Source organism: Triticum aestivum, chromosome 7D (genome assembly GCF_018294505.1).
Source record: "Triticum aestivum cultivar Chinese Spring chromosome 7D, IWGSC CS RefSeq v2.1, whole genome shotgun sequence".
NCBI classification, from domain to species: domain Eukaryota; kingdom Viridiplantae; phylum Streptophyta; class Magnoliopsida; order Poales; family Poaceae; genus Triticum; species Triticum aestivum.
In genome coordinates, this window is record NC_057814.1 from 424,361,718 (window position 1) to 424,376,554 (window position 14,837).

A 14,837-nucleotide genomic window follows, 5' to 3' on the forward strand; every position below is an offset into this window, starting at 1 on the left:
GAAGGAGAAGAAGAAGTTCTTCTTCTCCTTCTCCTTCTCCTTCTCCTTCTCCTTATCCTTCTCCTTCTCCTAAGAAGAATAAGAAGAAGAAGACCAAGCAACCTCTCCCGCTCAAGGAAGTATTCGTCAAGGCAGGGGAGGGTGCTCATGAGAAGAAGAAGCACAAGGGTGTGGATGGTAATGAAAATAAGGGCAAGACCACTCCTCCCAACAAAGCCGATGACTTTAACCCCTCTTATGTTTTATGTCATGCTAGTGATGGGCATGTTTATGCCAAATTCGTTGGTTCTGCTTATGAGTACACTAAATGGTCTATTTGGGTTCCTAAGACCCTTCTTGCTAACATCAAAGGACCCATTCAAAAATGGGTACCTAAATCCAAGCATTAATCTCTTGTAAGAATTTGCTTCCGGTGGGGTGTCATGGTTTGCTCGATAGTGGAGCAACAAATCACATGACCGGGAGCAAGGACTTGGTGGTGGACGTGCAACCGAGCCCATCTATGCCCGCCCATGTCCAATTCGGTGATGCTTCAACATCTAATGTATTGGGTCTTGGAAAGGTGGTAATCTCTCAAGATTTATCTATTGAGAAGGTCATGCTTGTTGAGACCCTTGCATACAATTTACATTCCGTTCGCCAACTTGCACTCATTGGCTTTGCAACATTCTTTGATCTTGATATTGTCGCCCTTTTGTGGAGCAAGACTCTTAAAGTAGCTTTTGTTGGGCATGTCGAGAATGGTCTTTATGTGGACCATGACTTGCCTAATGGCTAAAGTTGACATGGGGTGGCTTTGGCATCGCCGTTTAGCCCACGTCAATATGAGATCTTTGCATGGTCTCCTCAAAGGGGATCACGTTCGTGGACTAACAAATGTGAGTTTTGCCAAATATCATGCTTGCAGTGCTTGTATTGAAGGAAAGCTACATGAAATGGCTCACCGACCCATGACTATCATCTACTCGAAGAGGCCGTTGGAGCTCCTTCACATGGATCTCTTTGGTCTTTCATCCTTCGATAGTCTTGGGGGAAGAAAAATATTGCTTGGTGATTGTGGATGATTACTCAAGATATATACGGGTATAATTCTTCAAGAGGAAGAGTGAGACTCAACAAACTATCATCGACTTTGCAAATGAAGCTCAATGTCAGCATGATGCAAAGATATTGATGATTAGAAGTGACAACGGAGAACTACGCCTTGGATGAGTTACTTAGTGATGAGGGTATCAAGCACCAATAATCTGCACCATATACCCCTCAACAAAATGGTGTTGTGGAGAGGAAGAACCGGGCGTTGATGGATGCGGCAAGGAGCATGATGGAGGAATTCAAATCTCCATACAACTTTTGGGCCGAAGCCATCAACATCGCATGTCATGCATCCAATCGGCTCTACCTCTGCAAAGGCTTGAACAAGACTCCATATGAGATACTTACCGGTAATAAGCCCAACCTCAAGTACTTCCGGGTGTTCGGGTGTAAGTGTTTCATTCTCAAGAAAGGTGTTTGTTTGTCTAAATATGAACCTAGAGCTCAAGAGGGCATATTTGTTAGTTATGCTACGAACTCGCATGCTTACCGTGTCCTAAACAAGTCCAATGGACTCATTGAGGATACGTGTAATGTGGAGTTTGATGAAAATAATGGATCCCAAGTGGAGCAAAGTGGTCTTTATGATGTAGGTGATGAAATTCCTCAAGCCATAAGAATACTGGGGATTGGTCAAATAATCCCCATTGAGGAACCCCTTGTGGCCGAAGGAGAAGGACAATATTCTACGCAAGTGGAAACATCACCGACGCTAGACCCACACGCTTCCGAAGAACAAAGTGAAGGCCCTCAACCAAATGAACATGATCAAGGGCAAGATCAAACTCATGATGATAGTGGTGCACCAAATGATGCCCAAGATCAAGTTCAAGACTCCGAGCAAGATCAAGCTCAAGACGGTGCTCAAGATGATCAAGATGGTGCTACTCAAATGCCTATTGAGGAGCTATTGGAGGGTCATGCCGCCAAGATTTCTTCCACTCTCAGATGTCAAGAACATGTCATGGAGAATGTGCTTGGTAGCCTAAGAAGAGGGGTAACTACTCGTAAACAATTAACAAACTTCTGCGAGCATCACACGTCTGTTTCTTGTATTGAACCCCAAAAGGTACATGAGGTGCTGGAGGACACGGATTGGCTTGAAGGCATGCATGATGAACTCAAAAACTTCGAGCGCAACAAAGTGTGGGAGTTAGTGACAAGACCAAAGGTGAATCGTAATGTCATAGGGACCAAATGGATCTTCAAGAACAAGCAAGACGTGAACGGTGTGGTCATTTGAAACAAGCCAAGATTGGTAGCAAGGATAATGTAGAAGCTCTCTGTGATCGATTCCCCCTCCGACAGAGTACCGGAAAAGGCCTCCAGGTGGGATCATAGAAGAACATAAACTTATAGTGGCGGAAAAAGTGTTTGGGGTGGCTCTTTGTTGGTTTCCCGATTTTAGAGAACTTATAGTGGTGGAATTAGGTCAGACGGAGCCACATGGGGCCCACAAGGCACCAGGGCACGCCCTGTTGCCTTGTCGTCTCCTCCCTTCTCGTCTGGTCTCCTCCGGAAGCTTCTAGGGTCTCTCTTGTCCAAAAAAATCGCCAAAAAGTTACCTAGTGTTTGGACTCTGTTTGGTACTGATTTCCTCAAAAACCGAAAACAAGCAAAAAACAGCAACCGGCACTTGGCAGTGGGTTAATAGGTTAGTCCTAGAAAATGATATAAAATAGCTCAAAAAGTTATATAAAACATCCAAGATTGATACTATAATACCATGGGACAATAAAAAATTATAGATATGTGGAGACTTATCACCGACCAAGACTCCAATGCCAACCAAGTGCCAACTTGACATTTATCCCAATGGTAAAAAGCAGTGGATCAAAAGGTATATCGCTCCATGATTGGATCCTTTGTTTACCTTTGTGCATCTAGGTTGGATATCATGTTGAGTGTTGGAATATGTGCAAGGTTCCCAACCGCACCTAAGGAAAGTCACTATGTGGCGGTCAAGCGAATCTTTCGATATTTGGATCATACCTCAAACTTTGGCTCATGGTACCCCAAAGGAACAAGCTTTCATCTCATGGGATATTCAGGTTCGGATTGGTCGAAGACTGTGTGGATAGGAAGTCAACTTCCGGAGGGTGCCAATTCCTTGGTCGCTCTTTGGTGAGTTGGTCTTCAAAGAAGCAAAATTGTGTGTCTCTCTCCACTGCCGAGGCCGAGTATGTAGTTGCCGCAAGTTGTTGTGCACAATTGCTATGGATGAGACAAACTTTAAAGGATTACGATGTCACTTGTGACAAAGTGCCTCTTCTATGTGACAGTGAAAGTGCCATCAAGATCTCCTACAATCCGGCGCAACATAGCAAGACGAAGCATATTGTGATTCGTCATCATTTCATCTGGGATCACATCAAGCATGGAGAGATTGAGATTATCTACATCAACACTCAAGAGCAACTAGCGGATATTTTCACGAATCCATTGGACAAAGCAAGATTTCGCGAGTTAAGGCATGAGCTAAACATCATTGATTCGAGCAATGTGGCTTGAATCTAGGCATACCCCACTGCATTCATCATGTTATCTTGTTCTAGGTGTAGGCATGGACATAGGGGGAGTGTTGTTCTCTCAATGAACTCTCCCTCCCCACATTATGCATAAATAAATCTGAATCTTTCACATTATCCATTTTGATGGTACTTGTGCTTCAAACATGAGTTTTGATCATGGGCCCAAGTTTAAAATCTTCACGGTGCCAGACCAATTGGCTCCAACATAGGTGGCTTCGGCCACCGCCCTCTCCTTGAGAGGTGTGTGCTTGAATTGGTTTCTCTTTTGTTCCTCTCTAGTCTCTCGGTCTTTTGTTCGTATTTTGAGTCACTCCAAGTTTGCTTTCTCTTGTGTTTGTCTCTTTTGAACTTGGAGTGTCTCTTCCCTTGCTGGTATTTGTGTCTCCAACCAAAGCCATCTCACCTACAACCTCTTATAATTGCATAAGCCCCCCCCCCCTTTTGATGCTCTTAGCAAGTTCCTGTCCCTACAGTGGTACTATCGATGGGTCGGGGCAGTACTACCTCTTATAAGTCGTACTACCGCTGCCTCCCACAGTACTAGAGTAGGAGATGGCTGGGATGTGGAAGACTGCTAGAGTAGGAGAATCGAAGTTTTATTGGAGCAAATTTGAATTTGGTATCACCAGTAGTGCCGGATCTTGCTGCGGTAGTACTTGTTCCGGCAACGTCCGCCTCAAGCGGTACTACTGCTCCCCTTGGAGTGGTACTACCGCTGCAGGGAAGCGGTACTACCGCTCTATGTTGTCAACTTCAGATTTCCTCAAATCAAAGTTCCATTTTTTTGTTACTCCTTTTGGCTTATGCAATAGTTCACACCTACTTTTTCCTCATGCTGTTTTGTGGCTTCCAGGTGGTAGTAGCTCCTGTCCCCAAGCCCGTCGCAAGAATTCGGATCGCCAAGGTGGCTCCAAGTGTTTTCGCACCGCAGATGGTACCGGTGCCACTTCTAGTGCTCAGCCCAAGCACAAGACCAAGCAAGTTTCCACCAAGCAGAAACAGAAGGAGAAAGCCAAGTCCATGAGTGAACTATCTTCCAAGCACTTTTATGTTGTTAGCCATCGATATCATCATGATCAAGATCCAGCTCTTGTTCACCGTCCCTTCTGGACTCAGCAGCAATGCTCTATCTATCATGATGTGCTGGAAGGCAAGAAGAATCTGTTTGTTAATCTCAGGTCTGTGGATCTTGGTCACCTGCAGAAGGATCCTAAATACTTTGGAGAAGCCCTTGCTCTGTGTGCTCAGCTAGATATCATCAGGATTATGATGTTCAAAAAGGACTTTGATGCCGAGATTGTGGCCCAGTTATATGCCACGATCCACCACGAAAGTGATGATGAGAGGACCCTCACATGGATGACAAATGGAAGAGTTCTATCTGCAAAGTGGAAGGATTTCATGGCCATCTTGGGATACAATGATGAGGGGCTCATTAACCCGATTGGGTGGCGCTCTCACAAGGATGATGCAGTGATACGTCTCCAACGTATCTATAATTTTTTATTGTTCCATGCTATATTATATTCTGTTTTGGACATTATTGGGCTTGATTATACACTTTTATATTATTTTTGGGACTAACCTATTAACCGGAGGCCCAGCCCAGAATTGCTGTTTTTTGCCTATTTCGGAGTTTCGCAGAAAAAGAATATCAAACGGAGTCCAAACGGAATGAAACCTTCAGGAACGTGATTTTCGGAACGAACATGATCCAGAGGACTTGGACCCTACGTCAAGACATCAACCAGGAGGGCACGAGGTAGGGGGCGCGCCTACCCCCCTGGGCGCGCCCTCCACCCTCGTGAGCCCCCTGTTGCTCCACCGACGTACTCCTTCCTCCTATATATACCTACGTACCCCCAAACTACCAGATACGGAGCCAAAAACCTAATTCCACCGCCGCAACCTTCTGTACCCGTGAGATCCCATCTTGGGGCCTGTTCCGGAGCTCTGCCGGAGGGGGCATCGATCATGGAGGGCTTCTACATCAACACCATAGCCTCTCCGATGATGTGTGAGTAGTTTACCTCAGACCTTCGGGTCCATAGTTATTAGCTAGATGCCTTCTTCTCTCTTTTTGGATCTCAATACAATGTTCTCCCCCTCTCTCGTGGAGATCTATTCGATGTAATCTTCTTTTGTGGTGTGTTTGTTGAGACCGATGAATTGTGGGTTTATGATCAAGTTTATCTATGAACAATATTTGAATCTTCTGAATTCTTTTATGTATGATTGGTTATCTTTGCAAGTCTCTTTGAATTATCAGTTTGGTTTGGCCTACTAGATTGATCTTTCTTGCAATGGGAGAAGTGCTTAGCTTTGGGTTCAATCTTGCGGTGTCCTTTCCCAGTGACAGTAGGGGCAGCAAGGCACGTATTGTATTGTTGCCATCAAGGATAACAAGATGGGGTTTATATCATATTGCATGAGTTTATCCCTCTACATCATGTCATCTTGCTTAAAGCGTTACTCTGTTCTTATGAACTTAATACTCTAGATGCATGCTGGATAGCGGTCGATGTGTGGAGTAATAGTAGTAGATGCAGACAGGAGTCGGCCTACTTGTCTCGGACGTGATGCCTATATACATGATCATACCTAGATATTCTCATAACTATGCTCAATTCTGTCAATTGCTCAACAGTAATTTGTTCACCCACCGTAAATACTTATGCTCTTGAGAGAAGCCACTAGTGAAACCTATGGCCCCCGGGTCTATTTTCCATCATATTAATCTCCCGACAACAAGCTATTTCTAGCGCCGTTTTTTTTCTTTACTTTGCATCTTTATCATAAAAATACCAAAAATATTATGTTGTCATATCTATCAGATATCACTCTCGTAAGTGACCGTGTAGGGATTGACAACCCCTTATCGTGTTGGTTGCGAGGATTTATTTGTTTGTGTAGGTGCGAGGGACTCGTGTGTGGCCTCCTACTGGATTGATACCTTGGTTCTCAAAAACTAAGGGAAATACTTACGCTACTTTGCTGCATCACCCTTTCCTCTTCAAGGGAAAACCAACGCAGTGCTCAAGAGGTAGCAAGAAGGATTTCTGGCGCCGTTGCTGGGGAGTCTACGCAAAAGTCAACATACCAAGTACCCATCACAAACCCTTATCTCCCGCATTACATTATTTGCCATTTGCCTCTCGTTTTCCTCTCCCCCACTTCACCCTTGCCGTTTTATTCGCCCTTTTTCCGTTCGTCTTTTCGTTTGCCTTGATGTCTTACTTGGCTCGTTTGGTTGAAATAGTTGAGTATTTATTCCTAAACAGAGAAGCTAATATCTATGGATCCTCATCCTCTTGCCAATCTTTTTAAGAGATCCAATTATGATGAACCAATTCCTAGTGATTTGGATGCACTAGATTATCTTTATAAGGTTTTGCTTGAAATCCGTGAATCTGAAAATTGTGATGAAGTGCTTTATGAAGTGATTCACGATAGATCTTTGAATAAAAAGCATGATTGCAATGATTTTATTATAAATTCTATTGATGTAAATTATGCTAATAATATGCAAAACCCTAAGCTTGGGGATGCTAGTTTTGCTATGTCCACTACCTGTTGCAATAATCATGATTGGGGAGATTCTTCTTATGATCTTAAAAATTTATTTAAGCCCCATGATGAATATAAGATTGATAATAGTGTTTGCAATAATATTGAAAGTGGGTTTGTAAGAGTTTCAACTTTAGATCCCACATATTTGGATAATATTCAATCTTATGAAATTTTTGATAAAAGTGGGCTTGGAGAAATCATGACTTTAGTTAATGATAATCCCACTATTTTGGAAGAGTGTCAACTTCGCATGCATGTGGATCGTGTTGAGAATATTTTATGTGATAGCTATATTGTTGAATTTTCTTATGATCCTACATGTAATTATTATGAGAGAGGAAAATATGGTTATAGAAATTTTCATGATACTAAATTACCTCTCGTTATGTTGAGATTGCTATTGTTCCTTTCCGCTTCCTTGCACATGCTAGTTTTTGCTTGCTATGATAATTTGTTTTTCTATAAAATCCCTATGCATAGGAAGTATGTTAGACTTAGATGTGTTTGTCACGTGTTTTATGATGCTCTCTTTGTGCTTCAATTCTTGTCTTTCATGTGAGTATCATTAAAATTATCAATGCCTAGCCAAAAGGCTTTAAAGAAAAGCGCTTGTTGGGAGACAACCCAATATTTTTTCTTGCTGTTATTCAATAAATATTTGATCTATCCTCTGGTTAGATGTGTTTTTATGTTTTAATTAGTGTTTGTGCCAAGTTAAACCTATAGGATCTTCTTGGATGATAGTTATTTGATCTTGCAGACAATTCCAGAAACTTTCTGTTCACGAAAATAATTGTTAAAAATCACCAGAACGTGATAAAATATTGATTCCAATTGCTGCTGATCAATAAAGAAATTTTCTAGGTCTTCCTATTTTGTCTGAATTTTTGGAGTTCCAGAAGTTTGCGTTAGTTACAGATTACTACAGACTGTTCTGTTTTTGACAGATTCTGTTTTTCGTGTGTTGTTTGCTTATTTTGATGAATCTATGGCTAGTAAAATAGTTTATAAACCATAGAGAAGTTGGAATACAGTAGGTTTAACACCAATATAAATAAATAATGAGTTCATTACAGTACCTTGAAGTGGTCTTTTGTTTTCTTTCGCTAACGGAGCTCACGAGATTTTCTGTTAAGTTTTGTGTTGTGAAGTTTTCAAGTTTTGGGTGAAAGATTTGATGGATTATGGAACAAGGAGTGGCAAGAGCCTAAGCTTGGGGATGCCCATGGCACCCCAAGATAATCTAAGTATACCCAAAAGCCAAAGCTTGGGGATGCCCCGGAAGGCATCCCCTCTTTCGTCTACTTCCATCAGTAACTTTACTTGGAGCTACATTTTTATTCACCACATGATATGTGTTTTGCTTGGAGCGTCTTGTATGATTTGAGTCTTTGATTTTTAGTTTACCACAATCATCCTTGCTGTACACACCTTTTGAGAGAGACACACATGTTCGGAAATTATTAGAATGCTCTATGTGCTTCACTTATATCTTTTGAGTTATATAGTTTTTGCTCTAGCGCTTCACTTATATCTTTTAGAGCACGGTGGTGGATTTGTTTTATAGAAACTATTGTTCTCTCATGCTTCACTTAGATTATTTTGAGAGTCCTACAAAACAGCATGGTAGTTTGCTTTAACAATAATAGGCATACAAGATTAGTAAAAGAAAAACTCTTATGAGTGTGTTGAATACTATGAGAAGTTTGATGCTTGATAATTGTTTTGAGATATGAGATGGTGATATTAGAGTCATGCTAGTTGAGTAGTTTTGAATTTGAGAAATACTTGTGTTAAAGTTTGTGATTCCCGTAGCATGCACGTATGGTGAACCGTTATGTGATGAAGTCGGAGCATGATTTATTTATTGATTGTCTTCCTTATGAGTGGCGGTCGGGGACGAGAGATGGTCTTCTCCTACCAATCTATCCCCCTAGGAGCATGCGCGTAATACTTTGCTTTGATAACTTGTAGATTTTTGCAATAAGTATATGAGTTCTTTATGACTAATGTAGAGTCCGTGGATTATACGCACTTTTCCTCCTTCCACCATTGCTAGCCTCTCTAATACCGCGCACTTTTCGCCGGTATCATACACCCACCATATACCTTCCTCAAAACAGTCACCATACCTACCTATTATGGCATTTCCATAGCCATTCTGAGATATATTGCCATGCAACTTACCACCGTTCCGTTTACTATGACACGCTCCATCATTGTCATATTGCTTCGCATGATCATGTAGTTGACATTGTATTTGTGGCAAAGCCACCGTTCATAATTCTTTCATACATGTCACTCTTGATTCATTGCATATCCCGGTACACCGCCGGAGGCATTCACATAGAGTCATATTTTGTTCTAAGTATTGAGTTTTAATTGTTGAGTTGTAAGTAAATAAAAGTGTGATGATCATCATTTTTAGAGCATTGTCCCAAGTGAGGAAAGGATGATGGACACTATGATTCCCCCACAAGTCGGGATGAGACTCCGGACGAAAAAAAAGAGGCCATAAAAAAGGCCCAAATAAAAAAATGAGAGAAAAAGAGAGAAGGGACAATGTTACTATCCTTTTACCACACTTGTGCTTCAAAGTAGCACCATGATCTTCATGATAGAGAGTCTCCTATGATATCACTTTCATATACTAGTGGGAATTTTTCATTATAGAACTTGGCTTGTATATTCCAATGATGGGCTTCCTCAAAATGCCCTAGGTCTTCGTGAGCAAGCGAGTTGGATGCACACCCACTTAGTTTCTTTTGTTGAGCTTTCATATACTTATAGCTCTAGTGCATCTGTTGCATGGCAATCCCTACTCACTCACATTAATATCTATTGATGGGCATCTCCATAGCCCGTTGATACGCCTAGTTGATGTGAGACTATCTTCTCCTTTTTTGTCTTCTCCAACCACCATTCTATTCCACATATAGTGCTATGTCCATGGCTCACACTCATGTATTGCGTGAAGATTGAAAAAGTTTGAGAACGTCAAAAGTATGAAACAATTGCTTGGCTTGTCATCGGGGTTGTGCATGATTTAAATATTTTGTGTGGTGAAGATAGAGCAAAGCCAGACTATATGATTTTGTAGGGATAACTTTCTTTGGCCATGTTATTTTGAGAAGACATAATTGCTTAGTTAGCATGCTTGAAGTATTATTATTTTTATGTCAATATTAAACTTTTGTCTTGAATCTTTTGGATCTGAATATTCATACCACAATTAAGAAGAATTACATTGAAATTATGCCAAGTAGCATTCCACATCAAAAATTCTGTTTTTATCATTTACCTACTCGAGGACGAGCAGGAATTAAGCTTGGGGATGCTTGATACGTCTCCAACGTATCTATAATTTTTTATTGTTCCATGCTATATTATATTCTATTTTGGACATTATTGGGCTTTATTATACACTTTTATATTATTTTTGGGACTAACCTATTAACCGGAGGCCCAGCCCAGAATTGTTGTTTTTTGCCTATTTCAGAGTTTCGCAAAAAAGAGGGTCAAACGGTCAGACGAGAGGGAATCCAAAACCCAGTTGGACTCGGATCAGTCAACAAAGGCAAGGGGGGAACACGGCAACTACGAACGGACCACAAGTTTCAGAAAACATGCAGATGCAATGCGTATGATGCGATGATGGGGATGGCTCTGATTACCAACTTGTAACGCCCACGATGCGGCTATATCTCCCACGTGTCAAGGCATGACTTGGAGGCATAACCGCATGGTGGTTTTGTCGCAAGAAGGGTCATCTTCACACAATCCCATGTAATGAACAAGAATGGGATAAAGAGTTGGCTTACAATCACCACTTCACACAATACATAAATTAAACATACATCATTCAGAGTACACACAAGGTCCGACTACAGAACCAAAATAAAAGAAGACAACCCCAAATGCTAGATCCCCGATCGTCCCAACTGGGCTCCACTACTGATCATCAGGAAAAGAAACATAGTAATGACCAAGTCCTCGTCAAACTCCCACTTGAGTTCGGTTGCGTCACCTGCACTGGTATCGTCGACACCTGCAACTGTTTTGATAGAATCTGTGAGTCACGAGGACTCAGCAATCTCACACCCACGAGATCAAGACTATTTAAGCTTATAGGAAGGAGGGGGTAATGAGGTGGAGCTGCAGCAAGCACTAAGCAAATATGGTGGCTAACATACGCAAATGACAGCGAGAAGAGAAGCAACACACGGTCGAGAAGCTAGAAATGATCAAGAAGTGATCCTGAAGCTACTTACGTTCAAGCATCACACTAGACCGTGTTCTCTTCCCGGGCTCCGCCGAAAAGAGACCATCATGGCTACACACGCGGTTGATGTATTTTAATTAAGTCAAGTGTCAAGTTCTCTACAACCAGACATTAACAAATTCCCATCTGCCACATAACTGCGGGCACGGCTTTCGAAAGATAATACCCTGCAGGGGTGTCCCAACTTAGCCCATCACAAGCTCTCACGATCAGCGAAGGATATTCCTTCTCCCAGGAAGACCCGATCAGACTCGGAATCCCGGTTACAAGACATCTTGACAATGGTAAAACAAGACCAGCAAGACCGCCCGACTGTGCCGACAAATCCCGATAGGAGCTGCACATATCTCGTTCTCAGGGCACACCGGATGAGACAGGCTATGAGTAAAACCAGACTTCGAGTTTCCCCGAGGTGGCCCCGCAGGCGGCTCGGTTTGGACCAACACTCAAAGGAGCACTGGCCCGGGGGGGATAAAATAAAGATGACCCTCGGGCTCGCGAAAACCCAAGGGAAAGGTATAGGTGGTAGGTAGTCAAAAGGTAAAACCAAGGTTGGGCCTTGCTGGAGGAGTTTTGTTCAAAGCGAACTGTCAAGGGGTTCCCATAACACCCAACCGCGTAAGGAACGCAAAATCAAGGAACATAACACCGGTATGACGGAAACTAGGACGGCAAGAGTGGAACAAAACACCAGGCATAAGGCCGAGCCTTCCACCCTTTACCAAGTATATAGATGCATTAATTAAATAAGAGATATTGTGATATCCCAAAAATATCCATGTTCCAACAAGGAACAAACTTCATCTTCACCTGCAACTAGCAACGCTATAAGAGGGGCTGAGCAAAGCGGTAACATAGCCAAACAACGATTTGCTAGGAAAGGTGGGTTAGAGGCTTGACATGGCAATATGGGAGGCATGATATAGCAAGTGGTAGGTAGCGCGGCATAGCAATAGAGCGAACAACTATCAAGCAAAGATAGAAGTGATTTCGAGGGTATGGTCATCTTGCCTGAGATCCCGCAAGGAAGAAGAACGAGTCCATGAAGAAGACAAACGGACGTAGTCGAACGAATCCTCACAAACGCGACGTTATCGGAACTAACCCGAAGAAGCAACACCGGAAAGAAGCAAACAACATGCTAAACAACCATCACATAAACATGGCATGATGCACAATCAAGTATGATGCATGTCCGATTTAATGAGGCATGGCATGGCAAAGTGCAACAAACAACACTACAAGTTAAGTGGAGCTCAATATGCAACGAGTTGCATATTGACGAAACACCACATGACTTATTTAGTTCTCTCCCGTTTATGTACTCAACAATATTAAATGTTCGTCAACATGGCAAGAGGTGAGGCATAAGTAAACTAACTATTTAGGCAAGTTTAAATGAGGCCGGAAATAACAAACAACAATTCCGGAAAATCCTCATATGCATATTTCGAATTTGCTATTGTTCTGCCCTAAACACAATTTTAATGTTGCTACGGGTCTCATGGATCAATCCATTCCCGGCACGAAACGACGGCGACGGAGCTTGATGCTGCGGCCATGGTGGTCTCCTGTGAACCAGAGAAGAGGAAGACAGTGCAGTCAGGGGAGAGAAGAACCAGGGGAAGGGAGAGAAAAGGAAAAGAAAGGGGCGCGCTGCTTATCTTGAACGAAGCTCGTCGGCGGCGCGGAGAAGAAGCGGGGTCAGGCACTGCTCGCTGCTGCACGGGGACGAAGGAGTGCGGCTGCTGGTTGGATGGCTGCGCAGATCGAGGGAGGAGGCTGCGGGTGCGGGTTGACCGGTCCAGCGCCAGCGTGGACGAGCGCCACTCGCCTGCGCGAGGCCACCTCTGCTCCCGCTGCAGCCCAGCTCCCTCTGCCGCCAAGGCCCAGCAGTGCCTCCCCTTGGCCCGTCACCGCGATCCCCAAGGCCCAGCCTGTAGCCCAATGTGAGCAACTCCCCTCAGCCCAGTACAACTCAGATTCGGCCCATGTATTTTTTTTCCTGCGCTGCGAATTTGTCTAATAATCCAGAGACTGCAGTTTAATAGAAAAACCCCTCATGTTCATGCATTTAAAATCTCACAAACAATGCATCGGATTAAAACAACTTATATATGCAAAATGCTTAGTTTTTCATCCAGTTTCATAATCTGCTACTTTCATCTATCTTAAAAATGTTTACCATGTTGTTTGTGTTTATTTTGCAAAATGCCATGTTAAAATGATTTATTTCATAACTAATGAACCGTAACTCGGAATTTAATAAACTTTATATGTAAATGGGGTAGAAAAATGCATAGATTACTATGGCGCACTTTATTTTGCTGTTTAACAACATTAAAATTGTGTTTAGGGCAGAACAGTAGCAAATTCGAAATATGCATATGAGGATTTTCCGGAATTGTTGTTTGTTATTTCTGGCCTCATTTAAACTTGACTAAATAGTTAGTTTACTTATGCCTCACCTCTTGCCATGTTGACCAACATTTAATATTGTTGAGTACATAAACGGGAGAGAACTAAATAAGTCATGTGGTGGTTCGTCAATATGCAACTCGTTGCATATTGAGCTCCACTTAACTTGTAGTGTTGTTTGTTGCACTTTGCCATGCCATGCCTCATTAAACCGGACATGCATCATACTTGATTGTGCATCATGCCATGTTTATGTGATGGTTGTTTACCATGTTGTTTGCTTCTTTCCGGTGTTGCTTCTTCGGGTTAGTTCCGATAACGCCGCGTTTGTGAGGATTTGTTCGACTTCGTCCGTTTGTCTTCTTCATGGACTCGTTCTTCTTCCTTGCGGGATCTCAGGCAAGATGACCATACCCTCGAAATCACTTCTATCTTTGCTTGCTAGTTGTTCGCTCTATTGCTATGCCGCGCTACCTACCACTTGCTATATCATGCCTCCCATATTGCCATGTCAAGCCTCTAACCCATCTTTCCTAGCAAACCATTGTTTGGCTATGTTACCACTTTGCTCAGCCCCTCTTATAGCGTTGCTAGTTGCAGGTGAAGATGAAGTTTGTTCCTTGTTGGAACATGGATATTTTTGGGATATCACAATATCTCTTATTTTAATTAATGCATCTATATACTTGGTAAAGGGTGGAAGGCTCGGCCTTATGCCTGGTGTTTTGTTCCACTCTTGCCGCCCTAGTTTCCGTCATACCGGTGTTATGTTCCTTGATTTTGCGTTCCTTACGCGGTTGGGGATTTATGGGACCCCCTTGACAGTTCGCTTTGAATAAAACTCCTCCAGCAAGGCCCAACCTTGGTTTTACATTTGCCTACCTAAGCCTTTTTCCCTTGGGTTTTCGCGAGCCCGAGGGTCATCTTTATTTTAACCCCCG